The 23,575-nt window shown below is 38.8% G+C and overlaps 1 protein-coding gene across 12 annotated transcripts in view; it reads right to left on the minus strand.

Moving 5' to 3' along the window:
• The window catches only part of CDC42BPA (CDC42 binding protein kinase alpha), a 351,347-nt gene that overhangs the window by 243,925 nt on the left and 83,847 nt on the right, over positions 1 to 23,575 (minus strand). The window lies entirely within an intron of this gene.

The following is a 23,575-nucleotide window of genomic DNA, read 5'->3' on the forward strand; positions in this document are numbered from 1 at the left end:
TAACATAACAAATAAAACTTTTTTCAGTCATCCATTTTCCTTTTTCCTTTCTGTAAGAAAATAAATACCAACATTATCAATGATTTCCATGCAGTTCATACTCTAAGATCCGAAATAAAATAATATTGTCGGTTGAAAAAGTTCTATTAGTCAATATGTGCCAAATAAATAAATGTATTTTTTAACCCTATATCAAGTGATTGTATATTATATCCTCCTTTTCAAGTTGTCTACCCTGGAATTTAAACTCAACATCTACTCTCATTAGGAAATTGACTAAAACGTACAACACTGAAATAGCTAGAGCTTAGTGAATACCGTGTGCCAAATTCCAACACGATGCTACAGGGAAGGCAGCTGCCAAAACAAATGTTTCGTGGGAATCAAATAATATAAAATAAACTGAAAATGGTATTATTTTTCACACCACATATTCTTACCCACTGTACGACAACCCCCATCTCTCTCTCTCTCTCTCTCACTCACACGCACACACACACACACACACACACACACACACACACACACACCACCCCTAAAGATCAATTAAGGCTAACAGCTCGACAAATTATAGACTTCACACATCCCTTTCCAACATTAAAAGGAACAAATATATTTTGTATTTTAGTCATGGATCAAAAACTGTCAAATATAAATAAATAAGCCTCAACAAACTGATCCCATTGCTGTTTCTACCTCTCAGCTTCAGTGTGACTAGCTAACCTCAGAGGGCCCTTCCAGCTCACTGGGGACACTGCAGGGCTGAGAAGGCATTGCAAGGGAGACCAAGCTTGTTTCCAGTTCCTGGGGGCTGGGAAGAGGAAGACAAGTACTACCCTAACATGCGGAAGGAGAGAACAAACTAAATACAGCGCATCTTCAAATAGTTCAAAGGGATATTGCTAAGGATAGAGAATAGGTTTAAACTCGTGTCGAAAATGTTAAAATCTTAGTGGTAAATGTGCCTGTTAGGAGCATTTAATAAATTTTTATATTTGGATTAGATTGCAATAAAAGTAATATGACATATAATTAAAATAACTGTATAATACTATATAAACTAGAATATTTCTTGGTAATTGTCATAAATGGTTATAATGATTTGTCATTATAGTTTTATCAGTTAAAATGGTGGGGAAAAAAGAAGAATAGCTCAATTTCAAGTGCAATCACTTTAGTCTTCAGTCATTTCTGGTCATATCTGCGGAAATGATGGGTCTGTTAAATTGTTCTCCCGATGGGTTTGTGCTTAAAGAAAGGGGGCTGTCCATGACACAGACACAACCTGAATGTCCATCGACAGATGAACAAAGAAAATGTGGCACACATATACAATGGGACATTATTCCACCATAAAAAAAGAAGGGAATCCTGTTTTTATGACAATATGGATGAACCTGGAGGGTATTATGCTAAGTGAAATAAGTCAGACATAGAAAAACAAATACTGTATCTTCTCATTTATGTGTAGAATCTAAGAGTCCACCTCATAAAAACAGAGAATAGAACGAGCTTTGCCAGGGACTGGGGGAGATGTTGGTCAAAGGGTACAAAGTTCCAGTGATAAGATGAACATGTTCTGGGGACGTGATAAACAGCATGGTGACTATAGTTAACAGTATTGTACTGTATACTTGAAAGTTGCAAAGAGAAAAGATCTTAAATGTTCTCACCACAAATTAAAAAAAAAAAACTAATTAAGTGAGGTGATACTGTGGTAATCATCTTATAATATATATAGTATCAAATCATCACTTGGTACACCTTAAACTTCCACAATGTTATATGCCAATTATATCCCAAAAAAGATGGGGGAAAATAATGGGGGCTGTAATAAAGAGCCAAATTCTTTGAAAGGCTAGAAACACAAGTTTAGCTGCTCTGTAGACTCACATTATATGTTGAGAGTGCAAACAGACAGACAGGAGCACTGAACTCAACACGCTTACATTCAGGACAGGAAAGACATGGCTTAAGCCATCCTTATTCTGATTTAGGGAAGAATGGCTGAAAGACTCTAACACTTAAGATTTCCTCTCCTTAGGTCCTTGTGAGAAGAGTACTCCTAGCTGTACGTCTCACCAGTTCTCTGTGTTTGAGGATATAAGGATCTGATGATAACTGGTAGGAGTAATGGTAATACTACCCAGCAACACATAAATGAGTTTGCTCTAAATGCTGGATACTCTTCTAAGAGTTTTATGCAGGTCCACAATCCCTCACCTGCAATTCTAAAGCCAAATGGTTTTCACAATTCATTTGGCAGCAGGTACTGACATTGGGCTAATTATAGTTTTTTGGGTTTTGGTTTTTTAATGTCATTTAGTGTAAAGACAAACACGCTTCACTATAGAAACACTAATGCGTCTGCTTTTGAGGTGCTGCTCCAAAAACCCCAACAGGAGTCCTTTATAAAACAGAGCATATGAACTAGATTATCTTTCTAAAATAAAAATACTGGAACCAAAACCACCTCTGGTTTACAGAGCGGTGCAGGGAATGAGCATGTCCTGAACACTCAAAGGCTGAGCTAGCATTTACTGTGGCTGTTCAGGGCGGCAGTAATAGCATGCGCTCTGCAACCGACTACTCAGGTTTGAACCCTGCCTTTGCCATTAGCTGTGTAACTCTGGGCAGATAACGTAACCTTTCAAAACTTCAGTTTTCTCATCAATGTAACAGCGTTACTAACAGTACTCACCTTATATAATTGTAGTAAAGATTAAAATAATTAATACAAGTATAAAGTGCTTACCACTTAGCACTGTTCAATGACCCCAGCTATTATTACATGGCAGGTATTGTGCTTATTAATAAGCACATTCTAGCCCAATCTCTTAACCGTCGTTTGCCTTACCCCCAACATCTAGTAGACATTCTACATCCCAAATTATTCAATTTCTTTAACTGTGAAATAAACTCCAGTGTCTTCAACTTCTAATAACTTTATACCCCTGGCACATAGAAATATAGCTAGGTATATCCTCAACTGAAAATACATACAAATAAAAATGAAGCCACAACATTTACTATAGTGTGGTTTCCAAGAGTAATATATTGGGGATAACTTAAATATTCTGAAAGATGAAATTTAGTGAATATCTCCCAAAACAGAAAAGTATTCATATTTTCAAAATATTGTTAAAGAATACTATTTAATAGGCAAAAATGCAGAATATACCACTTGCAAGAAGTTTATTAAAGTTTGCATACTGATCATTTTTTCTGTATATACCCAAAATACATACCTATGGATTTCTATGCCAGATGAATACAGAGAAAGACAGGCACCAAAATGTTTAAAGATCAGGTATTTCAAGGTGATATGATTTCTAGTCACCTTTCCATATTTTCTGTAGGGAACATGCAAAATTTGAAGCATGGAATGGAATGTGTGAAATACCACACCTCACCCTGGTCAGGAAGTGGCCGCTAATTACTGGGATGCTTAGTGTGGCTGGTGGGGGCCCAAATGAGAGCCACTCTGCACACGTGTGGTCATCGGAAGGGCCACGTTGCTGTGCAGTGAAAACCATTCTCCAAGCTACTTTATGACCGGTTCATAAGCTGCCTTAAACCTTCTCTGGAATGAGATAGGATGTAGTGAAATTCTAAAATGTCAGTTCAGGAAATATTCTTGAATTACTGAATTGATGACATAGTAAGACAAGACCATGAAGCTGATGAAATGCTAAAACAAAATAAAGCTCATCTTGCTTTTCTCCTCTAACATTACAGATCATTTTCATGTTTGTGGTAGTAGAAGGAAACTCAGAAAGAGGCTTCTCCCTGGACACTAACTTCAGGTTCTAGATTCTCAAGAACCACAGAAAACTGACATACAAGAGGGTATGTATGTTAAAATGCCCTTTCTTACTTAATTTGATCAAAAGAAAAAGTACTCTTAGTATGGACTCAAAGACCACAAATTTAACACAGAACAAAGATGTACTTTTTAAAAACTCCAAACATAGAGATGTCTGTTTAAAGATTTCATATTGAAAGCACTATAATGTTAGAAAAACTGCAAACACAACAGGAATAAGTCAGGTGACACATGTCAACGAATGAGTTCTTACACACAGTTTAAGTGTCTGCACTTACAGCTACAACATACAACCTAGGATTTATCACACTGTATTAAATAGAATTTCAATCTCCAATAACAGTTCCCATGCAGTTCTCAAATCTAGTCTACACTCAGCATTTCCAGAATTCACCATACCTCCTCTGGCCCATCCCAACAAACCTGCTTTTGAGTCCTGCCTGGACGGCCCTACCGGCCCCTCCACTTCTGCCCTTAACCCCCATGATCTCTTCTCAACCTGGCAGTCACAGCGATCCTGTTTCAACGTAGCTCAGATGGTGATACTCCTCTGCTCCAAACTTCCCACCTCTCTCCAAGTAAAAGTCAACCTGCTACAACTTATAAGGCCAACATATACTGGTCTTCTGACCTCCTAGATCTCACATGCTCTCTCCTCCTAGCTCACTCTGCTCCAGATACACTGGTCACCTGGTTCAATCCCAACCCAGGGCCTTTGCACTTATTCCCTAGGTCTCAAGTAGTCTCCCCCTGTAAAGTCACATGGTCTGCTCTCTCAAACTGAATTGAGAAGGGTCTGTTCCTGAACAGTCACTGCCCTGTCACACTTTCGATACCATCTCTCACTTCCCTCTCCCCTTCGCTCTTATTATTTAACAAACTGTTAAGGCATCAGTATTATCGGCTTCAAGTACACTACTAAACTGATAATGAAACTCAAGTAAAAACAAGGCATTATGGGACACCTGGGTGGCTCAACTGGTTAAACGACTCTTGGTTTCAGCTCAGCTCATGATCCCAGGGTTGTGCGACTGAGCCCTAAGTCAGGCTCCACACTCAGAGGGGAGTCTGATTGAGATTCTCTCTCCCTCTGCCCCTCCCCCTGCTCATTCGAAGATAAATATTTTTTTTTAAAAACCACAAGGCATTATGGTAAGATATACAACTGTGTGTTTTAAGATTGTGTGTGAGATTATTCCAGCCCATGCTGCTTTCTTAATGACGTGTGGCTTTTAAAGTCTTGACTTCATAACTTAGTCTTTATCTTTTTTTTATCTCCAATGTATAATGTCCACCATCATTTATCATTAATAAGAATAATAATTGGGGCGCCTGGGTGGCTCAGCTGGTTAAGCGACTGCCTTTGGCTCAGGTCATGATCTCAGGGTCCTGGGATCGAGCCCCACATCGGCAGAGAGCCTGCTTCTCCCTCTCCCTCTGCCTGCCACTCTGCCTACTTGTGCTCTCTCTGTGTCAAATAAATAAATAAAATCTTTAAAAAAATGAATAATAATAAAATTACAAGAACAACCCTTATGTACAGAACGCGTACTCTGTGCCTGGCACCGGGCTGAGCTCCTGCACCGCGCTCCAGGCGGTCCCACAGCGCTCACTGCCCAATGACAGAGCTAGTGCCCTTTACTACTGTGAGTACTGAACCCTTCTATAGGCACTGAAGAAATCTTCCCACTCATCATGCCTATCATCTTGACACCTATTGACATGTTAACAGTCATCATTGTTAATATGTATGGAAATCAGTGTGCTTGTTTTTTATAACGTTCTGTTAGTGATTGGTTTGTGTTCAAAATATTTACGGGGAAAAAAAACTAAGTCTCTCTAGCAAGCAAACTAAAAACACTACAAAGAGTTCACTGAACAGCTGGAAGTATCCTCTCCTTGGAGACATAATTTATACACACAGTAGCAATCATCAGAACATTTAAAAACTGGGCCAGCATGGGCATCGACCACTTGGAACAGACACGGGCCACACAAACACAGCGTGTCCATTGCAGCGTGCCCTGGTGGACTGAGGACCAGCCCTGTATGGGCAGGGGCAGTCACAGGTCACAGGTCAACCATGCAGGAGAACCTCACACACTGCCTTTACTCTCCCTGGAATCCCCAGAGAGCCAGGGTACAAGAATGTTTACGGAAGAACAAATAGCTAAAAATAATTCTCCCTTCTGACCCTAGGACTAGGCTATGCAGACCCGGAAGGGCCTAATTATAGTAAGTAGAGGAAGCAGGCTAATTAAAAGCTTTTTGACACCTGAAGCAGGGGTAGCAGGCCAAAGCAGCAAGCTTTCCCAACAAGCTCTGAAGCCCAGAAGCCTGGAAGCTGCCGGAGCAAGGCTGGAGCAGGCAGAAGCGGTGAGCCACCAGGAAGCTGTGGACAGGCAACACCCAGGGCGTAAGTTAAAGGTTTTCCTGAAAGCAAAAAGGAAAACCCAGCGTTAAGTTCAGCAGTAACTGGCAACAAGTGAGTCGTAGAGAGAAGGTTCTTAACTGGTAGAGCTGCTGATTTTCCATTATGTCTTGCTCCTTTATTGTTTCCCATGATTAATGCATTTCTTGAAGAAGTTCCATAAGTCATGCTTTTATTTTCATAGTTTTTTTTTTTTTAAGAAAAAGCATAATTGAGAGAAATGCCGCTATCAGATATCCATGCCAGAGGTAAGCCAGAGGCATCTATAAACCTACTTACAAATTCCTGATAGAAGACAAAAATACCTTGGAGGAAATAGATACCTCTTTGCATTTTAAAATCTGTCAGTTGAGAAATACAGGGTACATAAGGCCACCAGAGATGCTTTAATCAGGAATGAATAACTATGCAGTAAGAGCTCATGATCCAGCCAATACTACTTTTCTATTCAAAATTCACTCTGTCTTAAAATAGAGTAAATTATCTGCAATCTGTTGCTTTTATTTACATATTTTAACTGATACTCATATAGTGCAAGGATAAAAAAAGAAAGGGGGAAAACAGGCACCTTCTCACACTAAATCTCAAATATCCTCAGTCATGCACTCAGGACTCTGAGTTGACTCTGGAAGCCTAATGGCAGCAGCCCAGGCCAGGCAGGGCTTGCTCCTGGTCCCCTGATGTTCCCCGGCCCTTCAATCTGCCCAAGCGGCAGACCTGTAAGGCAGACATCGCTGGACGTAGCTATCGGCCTCACTTAATCCGATGTGTAAGTATCAATAATTCTCTAGTGCCCTGTCCTATTTTCAGTCCTTTTTATGAAAAAAAATTATTTACTTTTATATTGCTTTATTTCCATAGCTCAACTTCCATTAAGCCCTAAAATCTACCTGCAGTCCCACCATTAATTCTCTGTCCCTTACCAATCTTCTAAAATACCCTGTGCTACCCTGCCACCACCATCGATGCCACCCTGTCCTAGCCACCTGTCACCCCACAATTAATGACCTGGGGGCCTACTTCCTAGAAAACAGATCCTTCACATTCCCTCACACCATCTTTAAATGTCTCTGTATTTCTACATATCCTTACTTCTTTTCCTTTTTAACCCAGGGAAGAAATGTCCCCCACCACTCTCAAGGCTAACAATACCACCTGAGATCTTGATCCCGGACCCTCTCTTCCTTCTTACCCTTATTCCATTAAAGATTTCTTTCTGGACTTCAAGCCCCTTTCTTCTGCTTCCTGAATATCAATCGATAAACTTTTCCAAGACCTTCTCCCACCCAAAAACAAAAAAATAAAACAAAATATTCACCACCCTCTTACCCTCCCCTCAAGGAGCTGATATTACATCCCTTTTCCATAAGGCATCATTTCCCCCATAAGGCACATTTTTAAATAGTATGTGCTTGTTTTTCCCACTTACTCATCATTGATTTACTTCCCAGCCTCTTCCAATCACTTATTTCCATCTAGTTTCTATCTCACTCCACTCGACCAAAATTATTCTCTCAAAGATCCATAATGACCTAATTTCCAAATAAAATCTCTTGTTCTCACTTCTCATCTGCTTCAACCTTTCTTAGTCACTGAACACTGCTGACAATCAGTATACTTTCCTACTTTTCTTTTACTTGTTAAATGTTCCCCAATGATCCCTACTCCGCCTTTTTAGATCCCCTCCCCTTCCTGACTTGTGTATCTATTCCAAGTGCCCCAGCTCACATCGGTATGCTCATGACTCCTAAATCCTGATCTCCTAATATCCATACCCTTATTTCTAACTGTCTACTAGTTATCTCTAAATGTTTAGCAAATATCTCAAATTCAACAAGTCAAAACCCTAAATAGCAAACTCATGTACTAAGCTGCACATCTCAACCATCCATAACCTCCACCTGTAACTCATCTCTGACATCCAAGTGACTTCTCTCCAATCTGTCTCTCCCACCCATCTTCTCCCCCACTACCACCGCCTGTTTCAAACCCTCATTATTTCATCTAGAAAATGATACTAGGAACCTTTTTCACCACCTGATTGTATGCCAGACTTTATGCTAACTGCTGAAAATACAAAAATAAAAGAGCACTTGCCCTCAAAAATCTCACAGTCCAATGTGGGGAACATACAATTACAGGACAACTGTATGGACAATTTGGAAGTGAAAACAAGACCCTATAAAAAGCACAGAAGACAGATTCCTGACCCAAAAGGTGAAAGTGGGGGAGGGAGGTATATAATATGTGAATATATCTGTTAAAGTGTCTTAGAAGAGGTGACTGACACCTGAGGTCTTACACAATGCACCTCAGAAAAGGGGACTGGGGGGTTTGACTGCAGGAGGGAACTCTGGGAAGCGGGTGCAGATGAGCAAGGCTCAGAAGCCAGAAATACTTGTGTGGGGGAGAGGGGTGCGTATATTCAGGGACAAGGAAAGATTTTCCTCCTAGCAGGGAGTACCAGGAAGTGAGGCTGAAGGATCCCAATAAGGGAGGAGCTCACATGTTGTGTTAATCAACTAGAACCTTGAAATATGAATAATAGGAAACCATCCTTCAGAGCTGGTTTTAGTTAGATCACTTTAGCAGCTCTATGTAGAGTAGCTCTGAGGCAGGGAAAGAAACAAAAAGCTGAGGTTAAACACACTGAGGACCCAACTGGGGAGGAGAGGAAGAAATTCAAGGAATACTTAGGATATAAAAGTTGGTGGTGAATTAGACATGGGGCTGGAGAGTGAGAAATCCAGGCTCTCAGCGCCTCTGGTCTCCTCTCTCTCCACTCCTTCCTCAACACTATTACTGGTACTATCCTTTTGATTGTTCCAATTCTTTCACGCCTCCGCTTACAGCCCTCTGGTCTTCTCCCAATCCTGTAGAATAAAGTTCCTTAGCATAGCACAGCCCATCACTCACATTCAAGTGACCTTCCAACCACCACCACCAGAAACTCTATATTCCATTTAACAAGATCCCTACCTCCTCCCTGAATTGAAAGAAATGCACTTCAATTAAAATTTAAAAAACACTTCTTTGATTCTAATAAAATATAATTAGAGAAAATTTACAAAATCAAAGTATTAAAAAATAGAAAGCCACAGATAACATTATTTCATAGAGAAAAGAAAACTACTCTGAAATCCTATAACTTTGTCCATACCCTTTCAACCAGCAAGATCCTCTTCTAGAAATTAATCCGGAACAAATTACTTAGAAGAAATCATTTGAAATGCAGTGAAAGCATTATGTGCAAACACTTTGGAGAGTATTCTTTATAATACAGAAAAAATAGAACCACCTAAACATTCATTCATTCATTTTACAAATACATATTGAATGCCTAGTATGTCCTAGACCCTGTAGTAGGTGCCTTGGTACTGCAGAGAAATGAATATCCTTATATTCACAGAGCACACATTCTAGCTTAATGTTACTGTTGAGTCAATTACAGAACAGCCACGTTATGGACTTCTATGGAGCCATGAGAAATCAGGTTTGCCAAGAAACATTTCAACACACGGGGAGAAGACTTGGAACTATTTGGTAAGAAAAGCCAGTTAGATATTAATGTTGACAAAACTATCCTAATTTTACTATCTATGAATAGAAATTACATTAGAAAGAAAAGCCCAAAAATTTTAGAAGTAGATCTCAAGGTTATGTACCTTTCCCTCTTGCTGATTAGACGATGACTCTAACCAAGGGCATGGAACATATTTGGATTACAGTACATGATTAATAAGTATTATTTTCATTAGTCACAACAGAGAGCACGAAAGAAAAAAGAACCTCATTTTTCTGCTTTTAATCTAATAGGGAAAATTCCTATGTTTAAAAAGCACTGTGCTAACTACTTAGTATAATGAATAAAGAAATTCAATCCTTGCCTTCACTTGTAGTCCACTGGAGAAGACAAACATTAAGTGTAGATATAAGAAATTTAAAAGTCAGAAGTATATGTGTTATAAAGCAGTTGTACAGGGGTTCTTACCTTCCCCATTAGAAAGATAGAAGTATCTTACATTTTTACGCCCATTTTTATAAACACATTCCATCTACTGATTTCATTCTCCCATTCGGATTGCATCCTGCCATCAATTATTTCACTGACTTCCAAATATGGAACGATTTAAGATTTTATTTATTTATTTATTTATTTATTTATTTATGACAGAGGGAGGGAGGGAGAGAGAGAGAGAGAAGGAGCAGAGGGAGAGGGAGAATCTCAAGCAGACTCTGCATTGAGCGTGGAGCCTGAAGTGGGGCTTAATCTCACGACTCTGAGATCATGACCTGAGCCAAAATCAAGAGTCGGATGCTTAACCGACTGAGCCACCCAGGCACCCCTGCAATGATTTTAAAGAAGCAACAGGTGATAAGGAAATACATTTTGTTCAGCAGGGAGGACCTGTGATTTCTCTGAAAACACGTATCCATTAATGTTGGCCTTAAATATAATGCATTAGTCATTTCAAAGTATCTGGAGGAACTGTATCAAAAGAAATGAATGTGTGGGCAAATTCACTCTGCTCTTGAGTCTTCCTAGGGCTCAGAAGTTAAGAGTGAATGGAAATGAAAATACTCTACCCCAAAAGCAAGAAAGGCTCTACCATCTCTCTCAGAGTCAAGAGGCAAGTGTTGAAAAACAAAGGTGAGTAATTCCCCTCCACTTCTGTCCAAACGACAAATTCAGGTGAATTAAGACTCAAGACTTGTCCACTAGCAATCAGATGGGAGGCCCATATCTCATCACTCTGTCCCACTAGCAAATGAGTTCCTAAGGTGCACTGGAAACTACTAATTCAGCTACCTGGACCCACATACTCTGAGTCTATTTCTGGTGGTATGGAAGATTACATACGTCGAATGAGCTTCCTAAACATCATAAATGTGAGAAACTATCAAAACAACCTTTTAAACACATTTCAGAGATGGGATGAAAGAAACTGGCACAGCCTCAAAACTAAGCACATCTAAGAATCCTAGAGGATAAGCAAGCACAGCTGGCTTTCACCCTGAACTCCGGAGATTGATTTTGCCCTGTGGTAACTGGAGAGCTGGAAGGGATGGGAAATAAAGACTAGGCAGCATAAAAGGTGAATAATCTAACAGGAAGCCAAACCTAGTAAGTGGATTTACAATGGTCATAGGATATAAAGTCCCTATGCAAAAAAATTAATTGCACTTCTCTGCATTAGTAAATGCTAAATGCTCCACACATACTAGACAAGAAAGGAGGACTAATCAGTTGTTGAATATGGTGTTCTACATCAACTGAGTTTGTAACTGTTCACATCTTTTACTCCTTACTGTTGTCTACTTGTTCTATCAGATATTAAATCAGTGTGCTAAAATCACCTACTAAGAGGTTCCTATGTATATCCTTTTACTTCTGTCCATTGTTGCTCTGTATCCATAAAAGCAATTAGGCAATAAAAAGCTAGGATGGATGTGATATAATAAAATTAAAAATTGGTCTTTGTCCTTAGTTCCTGGCACACTGTTCCTAAAACCTTTGGGATTTGTGGAGAGAGAAGACTAAGTCTTCTGTATGTTCATGGGGGCCTCGTTGGCTTCAGTATGTGGGCTGGTGACCAGGAAGACTAGGATTTGAATAGCAGCTTATTACTCTTAGCCCCACCCCCAACCTCCAGAGAAGGGGACAGGTGCAGGAGGTTGAGTTGTTAATGGCCAATGATTTCATCAATCATGCCTACATTAGAGAATCTCCACAAAAACCCCTAAATGAAGGGGTCCTGGGAGCTTCCGGGGTTGCTGAGCACATCAAGGTGCTAGGAGAGTGGCACAGAGCCAGGGCATGAAGCACCACCCCCTCCTCCACGCCCAGCCCTATGCAGCTCTTCCACTTAGCCTTCCTGTATCCTTTATACTAAACCAGTGACACTAAATTCCTGAGTTCTGTGAGTCCTAACAAATTGCAAAACTTGAGAAGAGACTGGCGGAAACCCCTAATTTACAGCTGGTTGGTCAGAAATACCTGGTGCCCCAGGACTTGCTAATGGCATCTTGTGGGACTGAGCCTTTTAACTTATGGGATCTCCTGCTAACTCCAGGTAGGCAGTGTCTGAATCAAATTGTTGGACACCCAGGTCGTGTCCAGAGAGTTGGAGAATTGGTCAGTATGAGAAAAAGAAAAACCATACACTGGGGTCAGAAGTGTTATGAGTAAAAACAGCTCAATGGGTATACATGTCTATTTTCCTGAGGTATGATGTTAGCATGTAACATTTCTTTATACACGGTTAGATGGAGAAATATTTCTGGACTTAAAGTCTACTTTGCCTGATTTTAGAAAAGCCATGTTACTTCAATTCACTGTTTGCACAGTAAATTCATTTTCTACATTTAATTTGTAACTTTTTTATATTCTTATATTGAAGACATATCCCTTCTAATCAGATATTCCTGACTTTTGTTTCTTTATCTAAGTGAACAACCTTTTACTTGGATTATTTAAGCTGTTTATATCTTATATAACTGCTTAAACTTTTGGGCATATTAAAATTTTGATTTAACCTATCTGCTCACTATTCCGTTGTATTTCCCATCATTTATTTTCCACCTCTATAACTCATTATACATGCTAATATTTTCCTTTCATTGGCTGTCCTAAAGATTACCATTTACAGTATCAAATTAGTATTCTTACCACCTCCTAGACAATGATTAGATCTTCAAACACATTAAATCCATTTCCCCACCTCCTATCCACTGTGCCATTGTGGTCATGTAACCTAAATGTACAGATGAGCATTACAGTAACTGTTTTATCCCATCATCAAAAGCCACATTTACCCTTTCTGAAGCTCTCCATCCCTTCCTACATCTCCATGCTTTATTTAGGATCGCTTTCCTTCCACCAGAAGATTCCCTTTAGTATTTCCCTTAGTTTAAGTCTATGAGGACAGATTCTCTTCAGTTTTCTCTTTGCCTAAAAAGGTCTTTGTCTTCATTTGAAAAAAAATTAAGATATAAATCATATACCATAAAATTCACCCTTTCAAAGTGTACAATTCATTGGTTTTTAGTATATTCACAAAGTTGTACAATCATCACTATCTAATGCCAGAATATTTTCATCACTCTCCCCAAAACACCCCATAGCCAGAAGCAAGCGTGCCCCACACCCCGCTCCCATCAGCCCTGAAAACCACTAATCTACTTTCAGTCTCTATGGATTTGCCTATTCCAGATATTTCATATAAATGGAACCAGACAGTATCTGTTTATATCTGATTAATTTTACTTAGCATGATTTTAGGGTTTACCCACACTGTAGCAGATATGAGTATCTCCTTCCTTGTGGCTGAATAATATCCCAGTGGATGGACAAACCACATGTGTTCACACTCCTCAGCTGAGAGACATGTGGATTGTTCCCATTTTTTTGGCTATTATGATTAAGGCTCCTATGTACATTGACATACAGGGTTTTGTGTGTATGTTTGTTTTCAGTTCTCTTGGGTATAGATCTAGGAATAGAATTGCTGGATTGAATGGGTGTTTTCTAAAGTAGTTGTACACTTTACATTCCTGCCAGCAAGGTACAAGAGTTCCAGTCTTTCCACATCCTCACCAATGCTTGTTACTGTCTTTTTAATTACAACCATCTTGCTGGGTGATAAGTGGTATCTTGTGGTTTTGACTTATGTTTCCCAAATGACTGATGTCGGGCATCTTTTCATGTGCTTATTGGTCATTCATATATCTCACTGGAAATACATCTATCAAAATCATTAGTCAATGTTTAGTTAGGTTATTTGCATTTTTACTGCTGAGTTGTAAATGTTCTTTATAGTTTCTTGGAAACTAGACTGTTTTCAGATATATAATTTGAAAATACTTGCTCCCATTCTATGGACTGTGTTTTCACTTTCCCAATAGTGTTTAGAAGCACAAAACTTTTAAATTTTGATGAAATCTATTGATTTTTTTCTTTGGCACCTGTGGTTTTGGTGTATACTTAAGAAACCATTGCCCAACCAAGGTCACAAAAACTTATACCTATGCTTCCTCTAAGAGTTCCACAGTTTTAGCTCTTAGCTAAGTCTTAGCTCTTAGCTCTTTAGTTCTATTCTCTATTTTGAATTACTTTTATATATGGTGTAAGGTGGGGTCCAACTTCATTCTTCTGCATGTGGATATCCAGTTGCTCCTGTACCATTTGCTGAAAAGATTATTTTTTTTTGTCCCCTTGAATATTCTTGGCACCCTTGTCAAAAATCAACTGACCAGGGGTGCCTGCCTGGCTCAGTTGGTGGAACATGCGACTCACTATCTTGGGGTCGTGAGTTTGAACCCCACGTTGGGGGTAGAGATTACTTAATAAATAAAAGTTAAAAAAAAAAAGTCAGGGCATCTAGGTGGCTCGGTTGGTTGGGCAACTGACTTTGGCTCAGGTCACGATCTCAAGGTCCTAGGATGGAGCCCCATATTGGGCTCCTCTCTCAGCAGGGAGTCTGCTTGTCCTTCTGCCTCTGCCCCCTCACCCCGCTCATTCTCACGCTCTCAAATAAATAAAATCTTAAAAAAAAAAAAAACTCAACAGACCATAGACATATGGGTTTATTTCTGGGCTTTGAATTGTATCCCATTAATCTATATGTGATCCTTAAGCCAGGACCACACAGCCTTGATTACCAGTACTTTTTGTATTAAGTTCTAAAATCAAGAAATGTGAATTCTCCCATTTTGTCCCTTTTCCAAATCAGTAATTCTGGGTCCCGTGAATTTCTACGTAAGTTTTAAAATCAGCCTGTCAAGGTAGCTTGGGTTTCGAAAGAGATTGCATTAATTTGGGGAGAACTGCCATCTTAACAGTACGGAGTCTTCCAACCTGTGAATACAGAATGTCTCTGTCTTCTTTAATTGCTCTCAACAATACTTTATAGTTTTGCTTTCATTTAAAAACAAATATTTTTGCTGGGTATAGAATCATAGGTTAACATGTTTGCTTCTTTGAGCAGTTTTAACATTTTCCATTATCTTTAATTTCCATCATTTCCCTTGTCAAGTGAATTGTCTTCTCATTGCTTTTTGGAAGTTACATGTCCCTTTTTCCTCTAGCTGTTATTAAAACCTTCTATCTTTGGTTTTCAGAAGTTTAACTACCATATGCCTGGACGTATTATGTGCCTTGGTGCATTTATCCTGTCATGGAGTCATAGGAACTCTTGAATCTATGTGTGGATTTCTGTTCTTAGTTAGCTTTGAAAAGCTCTCATAGATCATCTCTTCAGATACTGTTTTTGTCCCATTTTCTCTCTTGTCTCCTTTCTGGAACTATAAATATATACATGTTAATTTTTTTCACTTTGCCTAATAGGAATCCTAATTATTTTTTAATTTTCCATCCACTTTTTCTCTCCCTACTTCAGCCTAGATATTTTCTACTGACCTAGTTTCCAGTCCATTAATCCTCTCTTCAGTTTTATGTGGTTGCTATGAAACCTATCAAGTTTTAATTTAAGCCACTGTATGTTTTATTTCTACCCTAGGGTCAGATCACCTTAATACAATCTGGGATTGATTTGATTACAACCGAGTTTCCATCCTGTGAGGGCTGGCCTATTTCCATTTGTCCTCCCACCTAAGGGGTGTAACCCTTCAGGGGCCCCAATTAAACACCAAGAATATTTAACAGAGCTCTCCTCTTTATTGAGCTCTACTTTCTAATTTTTGTTTTCCCCAACCTGTGAGATTTCTGAAAGTTTTCTTTAACTTCTCTGCCCCCAGACAACTGCCTCCATTTGAAAGGTAGAGCTAAATGCTGGAGATGCACATCTCAACAGACCTACTTCTCTGATTCAGGGCTGCTGAGTCCTTACTGATTTTATAGCTCTACACTTTCAAATAAATTTGTTTTTTAATCAAGGTTTTCTAGTTGTTTTCAGCAGAAGAAGTGGTGTGACATAAACAAGTGTGTCATAATCAGAATCAGAAGTTCCATGCAAATTATTCACTGTGTCAAATTTCTCAAAATATTCTATAGGATCTTAATTGGCATTTCATAGAATTTATAGATTAATCTAGAGAGAACTGACATATTTACAAATACATTATACCATGTTTGATTATGGTGTATCTGTTTTTCAGGTCTTTTTATCATATACTCTAACAGTTTTAAATTTTCCTCCATGTAAATCTTGGCCATTATTTGTCAGGTTAAATCTAGCTACTTGGTTATTTTTATTATTGCAAATGGTATCTTATACCATCATCTCTTCTAGCTGATTATTTTGTGTCTAGAGGAATTCTGATTTTTGTAAAATGATCTTTTATTTGAGAAATACTAAATTATCTTATTAATACATCTAATTTTATCTATTGCCTCTGTAGATTTTAATATGTAGGTGATCAGATTTCTCTCTTCCCTTCCAATCCTATTAACTCATTTCTATTTATTTTCTTAACATACTGGCCAGGAACTCCAGTAACATGAAATGCTCTAACAGTGTTAACCATGTTTGTCTTGTTCCTGATCTTAAATGACATGCATCTGAAGTTTTTCCATTAAAAGTTTGTTTTAGGTTTTGGCCCGTATCTCTCATCAAATTAAAGACATTCCCTTTCTTATTTTTAGAGTTTTTATAATAAATATGTATTAAATTTAACGCTTCTTCTGAAATTGAAATAATCATGAGCCATGACCCAACAATTTTTAAATATATTAATTTTTTTAAAGAACCCATTTTGGTTTTGATAATACTATTTAACAAATTTCCAACCTTACTTTTATTAGTTCTCTCCTTCTTGTTTACTTTGTGGTTCTTTTTCCAACTTCCCGAATTAAAATTTGGGTCATTAATTACTGTATTAGTTTGCTAGGGCGCCATAACAAGGTATCATAGATCAGGGAGCTTAACCAACAGAATTATATTTTCTCTTACAGTTCTGGAGACTTAGAAGTCCAAGATTAAGGTGACAGGGTTGGTTACTTCGGAGTGTCATGAAGGAAGGATCTATTCCAGGCCTCTTTCCTTGGCTTAACATGCTCATCTTCTCCCTGTGTCTTCAAATCATCTTCTCTGTGTCCAAATTTCCCCTTCTTATAAGGATACCCATGATAATACAGTAGGGCCCACACCAATGACCTCATTTTAACTTTGTTACCTCTACAAAAACCCTATTTCCGGGGCGCCTGGGTGGCTCAGTCGTTAAGCGTCTGCCTTCGGCTCAGGTCATGATCCCAGGGTCCTGGGAGCGAGTCCCACATCAGGCTCCCTGCTCAGCGGGAAGCCTGCTTCTCCCTCTCCCACTCCCCCTGCTTGTGTTCCCTCTCTCGCAATCTCTCTCTGTCAAATAAATAAATAAAAAATCTTTAAAAATAAAAATAAAAATGTCAACTCTAAAAAAAAAAACAAACAAACAAAAACTCTATTTCCAAATAGGGTCATATTCTGAGGTACTAGAGGTTACAACTTCAACATACGAATGTTTTTGAGGGCTTGGGGAAAGAGCCACAATTCAGCCCACAGCACTTACCAAAGTTTGTTTCCTGCTAAATTAATTATAAGCTATAAGTCTCTAAGTATATCTAACAAATTCTGAAGTGCAGCATTTTCATTCCTATCTAATTATTTTATAATTTCCCTTATGATCTATACTTTTAAATGTATAAACATACAGGTCATTTTTAGGTGACTGATATTAATTCCTTTCTTAAAAAAGGTTTTATTTATCTATTTGAAAGAGAGGGAGCGAGCAAGCAGGGGAAGGAAAAGAGGGAGAGAGAATCTCAAGCAGACTCCCCGCTGAGCCTGGAGCCTAACACAAGCTTGATCTCCTGAATATGAGAGCATAACCTGAGCTGAAACCAAGAGTCAGATGCTTAACCCACTGAGCCACCCAGGCACCCCAATTTCTGATTGTATTTCATTAAGGTCAGAGATAATGGTCTGCATAATAATAATAATTTTTAGAAGTTACTGAGGCACACCTTCTGGACTAGAACAAGGTAAATTTTTTTTAAAGATTTTATTTATTTATTTGAGAGAAAGAGAACACAAGTGGAAGAGAGGGAGAAGCAGGCTCTCCGCTGAGCAGGAAGCCTGACACAGGGCTAGATCCCAGGACCCTGGGATCATGACCCGAGCGGAAAGCAGACGCTTAACTGACTGAGCCACCCAGGCGCCCAAAGAACAAGGTAAATTTTAAGAATGATCTGTATGTGCTAGAAAAGAATGTGTATTCTCTACTGAATATAGAATTCATATCTATTAGGTTCATGATAACCATGTCATTAAAATATTTTACATCTTATCCCAGTGGCAACAGTGGTGGACTGGGTTTATAGGAAGCAGGTACTACGACTGGACATGGCAACTGTAAGCTCAAGGTCTCCACAGTTTCAGTAAATCCAGGATCCAGATCCCAAAGTGTGGTGGGCCCTAGCCATCCTTTTATGCCTGGTGGTGCTGCTTACTAAAGCAGACCCCATTTTGCACCCCCGCAGATGAACTGTTCAGCCTCCATAATGAGGACATCAACAAAACGGACTGTTTGAGCCTTTCCTGGATAGACCAAAGCTGCCTCATAGAGTACAGTTTGCTAAGAAAATAAGTCTGCCTAAAAAACTTTGATATCCAGAGACAGTGGCCAAACCGTCTAAACATTCAAAAGACATCATCAACAAAATTCCTGTGTTTCTCCCTGGTTGTTCGGGCCATGAAAACCATTTCTGACAAGCTCTGCATTCACACCCATGCGGATGCCAGTGGGGAGTTCGGGGCCCGCTTGAAAACTGCTCCTCTGTTGGGTAGTGGGGATGACTGTATGGGGGTCTTCCCTCTGGAGCCTGGAATTTCTGGACCAATCAAGGCCTGGTCTCGGATGGCCTCATTATGATTCCCATGTAGGCTGCGGACCCTCCTCTATCACCCTATGTGAGCACTAGTTCAATGGCTCTCAGCCACCAGGCGATGGGAGGTGGAAAGACACTCTCAAGTGCAGCCAAGGCCTGTAAGCCTGGATGTAAGGAGCTACCACTAGTTTCCAGCGTCCCTTCCAGCACAACACTCGCAGCTGGTGCTTACACACAGGGCCCAGCAGAGGGAGCCTTCCCTGTGTCTGCAGACTCCCGTGGTCCTGAAGTTCAACATGTCAGCTACAAAATAAAGCGAGGCCATACCGCCGGCCTCCTGGACTGAATCATGGAGAATGCTATCCCCCACTGGCTGGCTGTCACTCCTAGAAAACGGACTGGGGTGACAACTGCTTCTTCAAATTCTCTGAGGAAAGGCCACTGTGGAATCAGAGATTGTGGGTTAGAATCTCAGGTACTGATCAGCACCACAAAAATGTGGCCTACTGCAGCCTGGTTTTTGTTGTTTTTGTTTTTTTATAAGGCTGGTTGGATTAAGGTGAGGACTGTGGTGGGAACTCCTTTTATTCTTTTGAGTTTAGATAAGACTGAAGAGCTCGGATCATGGCCAGTGTGCTGTGGGGCCCAAAAGACGAGACCAGGCCAAACCCTGTATATACTATTTAAGGTGATCTTTTCTGGATTAAACAGAGCTCTCTTACACAGGAAAACTCCCAACCCTGGCTACATGCGGCCTCTTCGGTGGACTGATCCTTACTGCTGACTGGACGGTGAGCCCTTTCAATTTATAAGGACTTTCGTGTAGACTAGTGCCTGCGCTCCAACCAACCTCCAAACTCTCCCCCCCCCACCAACTGGAACATCTCCACTGAGCAAAACCAAGTGAGAACCAGAAGGCTCGGACTTCAGGTTTTCCAAAGGGATGGAAAATTAAATTCCTAACAATGATTTAAATTCCTACATACATTCAGTACCTCTTACCCAGTAGTTATTTTCTAGATTTGGAATAAGAGATGATAGACAGCACTTTAAATGAAGAAAGCCACTTTGTCCAGGGGTCCCTTAATCTGTCGAACCTTCCACTGTGGCACACCCTCTCCGATCTTCTCTGTGGCATGACTTTTTTTTAAACAGAAGTTTTATTTGCAGTGAGCCTGATCATGTGAATGATCTATTCCAACGCTGGCTAGAACTGCTGTGCTAGTTGCAGAACATAAATCCCAACAGAATAGCTTAAACAAAAGTAAGTGGTTCCCTACTAGATACCAATTTGACTGCCTCTAATCCCTTCGTGAAACTAGTTTGGGAGAAACCAGTTGTTACCATTTTTTAAAATCACTGCTTTACTCTACCAATCGTTTTAACACAGAACGGAATAGATATGCCATTAAAAGTTCCACCTTCAAAAAATAAAAATTTCTAAGTCTTGATTTTTTTTTATCTGCTTGACTTGCCAGTTTCTGAGAAGGGAGAGTTAAAAGCTCTATTTTAAACTGTTCTGAGTTTTTGTATTCCCCTATGGAAATTTTATCAGTTGTTACTGTATATATTTTAAAGCTCATTTGTTAGATCGATTATTACAGCTTTTTACAAATTACTTTATAACATTTGTGATTATGACATACAGAAAGAAGACAAAACAAATGTAGAGTTAAACACAATTTTAAAGTGAACATATAAGTAAAACGGAGATCAAGAAAGAGAACATCGCAGTAACCCAGAATCTGCCCACGTGCTTCTACCTTCTCTTCAGAGATAAGCATTATTCTGACTTTTGTAATAAAATCAAATCACATGCATTCTCTCTTATGGTGCCGTCCTTCAACTCAACACAGTCAGGTTTTAGAAAACAAGGTTATTCTAGCCTCATCAAATGGGCTGGGCAATGGTACCTCTTTTTCTATCTGGGGATAAGTTTACATTTAGAAGTACTTCTTTCTTCCTTAAGTTACTCAAAGAACTTGTAGATTAATTCATCTCAACCTGGAAGAATTTCTAGTGATTTTTTAAAATAGAGAATAAGTTCAAAAAGAATTATTCAATAAATAGCGAATGCTTGAAAAATCAAAACAAAAATGTTTCTACTTAGAAGGGTCACTCCCACTCCTGTGAGCATCTACCTGTGCCCCATCCTCCTTGTTCCTGTAAAATGTTACTTTATGCAAATACAAGTATGAATCGTACAATTTCTACCTCTTAACAAAAAACAGCATACCACACACACACACACACACACACACACACACACACACACACTATCCTGCAGCCTAATTTATTCACTTTACAATATATCCTGGCGATCTCTCCACAGAGGTCCAGTGAACTCCTTCTTCATTGCACCTGTATGGTGTTCCACTGTGTGGCTATACCATAGTTTGTTCAACATGTTTTGGACACTTGTGTTGTATTTGTCTTATTTTTTACACTTGAACAGCTGATCCATTTGTAGTTTGTTGTGATATATAATTGAATTTTAATTGGATCCACAAACGGATCCTTCCAACTCACTATCCTATTGTCTCAAGATCATGTATTAAAACGTCTCTTTTGCACTAATTGGAGATGCTGCCTTTAGCAGACATTAAATTACTATGTGTATGTAAGCCCATTTCTGGACTTCTTATTCATGTGTATTTCTTAAGGCTTTATAATATGTTTTAATATACAGTAGGTCTGTCACTGTGCCATTTTTCGACTGTTTTTCTGTTGATTCTTAATTATTTTCCTGTATAAACTTAAAAATCAACCTAGTAATTACCATATGTATTGGAATTATTTAATCTATTAATTTAGAAATAATTAACACTTCAATGATGTGGCAATTACAAATGTGTTTTTCTCTTCCATTATCTTCCAACTGACATTGTTTATACATATAAAAGTTCATGACTTGTGTATATGTATAGTTACTATGGAATTATTTAATTTATAGTAGCTTTTAGCATTATCTTGGGATTTTTAGATATATTTTTAGATATATAATAATATATTCGCAAACTGAGGTTCTAACTCCTTCCTTTTTAATCCTTATACCCAATTGATACAGGCTTTTTGGCAAAAATTATGTGTGTGTGGGGGGGTGTCATTCCAGTTCATTTTTGTTTGACCCTAATTCTGGGCAATTTATGTGATTCCACCCTCTAATTTACGCAGTAGCAGAAAGGTAGAAGAAAGAGCAAAATTATCAACAAGAAGAAAATGGACTGATACTGATGTTTCTGTAATGAATTAAGAATGTTGTGACACTTAAAAAATGCTAAATTCTTGGAGTGGGGAAAAAAAGGATCCATATTCAAGAACAACTATTATGAAAATAATGCAAAGATATCTGGCAAAGAAGTCAATACAGAAATCAAAAGAGAACATTAAAAAATATTCAAATATCCCCCCAAAAAGGCAGGAAGAGAGCAAGAGAAGAACAAGAATGAGGCAAACAGAAAACAAAACAAAAAAATGACATACCTATATATAATTATATTTATAAATTTTCACTAAAATGGCCTAAACTGGGCTTCAGCAAACCATGGCCTACAAGTCAAATATAGCCCAACACCTGTTTTATAAATAAAGTTTTATTTGAATACAGCCAAATCCATTCATTTACAGATTGTCTACGGCTATGTTCACACTACAATGACAGAGTAGAGTATTTGCCACACAAACCATATGGACTGTGAAATCTAAAATATTTACTGTCTGACAGTTCACAGAAAAAAATCTGTTGACCCATGGTCTAAATAGCCCGATTAAAATGCATAGATTACCAGAATGTATAAAAAATGCAAAACCTAACTACATGCCATCCACAAGAGATTCACTTTATTTTTTTTAAAGATTTATTTATTTAGAGAGAGAGAGAGAGCAGGGGGATAAGGAGAGGGAGACAAGCAAACTCCCCGCTGAGCGGGGAGCCCAGTGCAGGGCTCGATCCCAAGACCCTGAGGATCATGACCTGAGCTGAAATCAAGAGTCAGACGCTCAACCGACTGAACCACCCAGGTGCCCCAGGAGATTCACTTTACACACAAATGCAAAAAGAAAAAGTTCAACCCTTAAGAAAGCTGACCATATTAATATGAGACAAACTAGACTACCAAACAGACGTATTACCTTACAAAAAAGGAAACATTCCATAATGATAAAAAAGTTGATGTATCAGAAATACATAAAAATTGAGAAATCGTATGCCCCTTTTATAAGTTTCAAAATGCATGAAGAGGAGGAACAGACATACCGACAATTATATTTGAAGATTCTATAATACTCCTTTCTCAAATGAACTAAACAAAACTCACCAAAGTATGGAAGATTTTATTGACAGCATCAACCATCTTGATCTGACATTTATAAAAGAATACAAGCAACAAACATAGAATAAAAATTATTTTCAAGTACACATGGAGTGTTCATAACAATAAGTCATATTTTGACCATAAAATAGATTTTAATAAACCTCAAAAGTACTGAAACCTCA

This window comes from Callorhinus ursinus, unplaced genomic scaffold (genome assembly GCF_003265705.2).
Source record: "Callorhinus ursinus isolate GAN/ISIS: 27379988/994484 unplaced genomic scaffold, GSC_fseal_2.0 scaffold13, whole genome shotgun sequence".
Classification (NCBI taxonomy): Eukaryota; Metazoa; Chordata; class Mammalia; order Carnivora; family Otariidae; genus Callorhinus; species Callorhinus ursinus.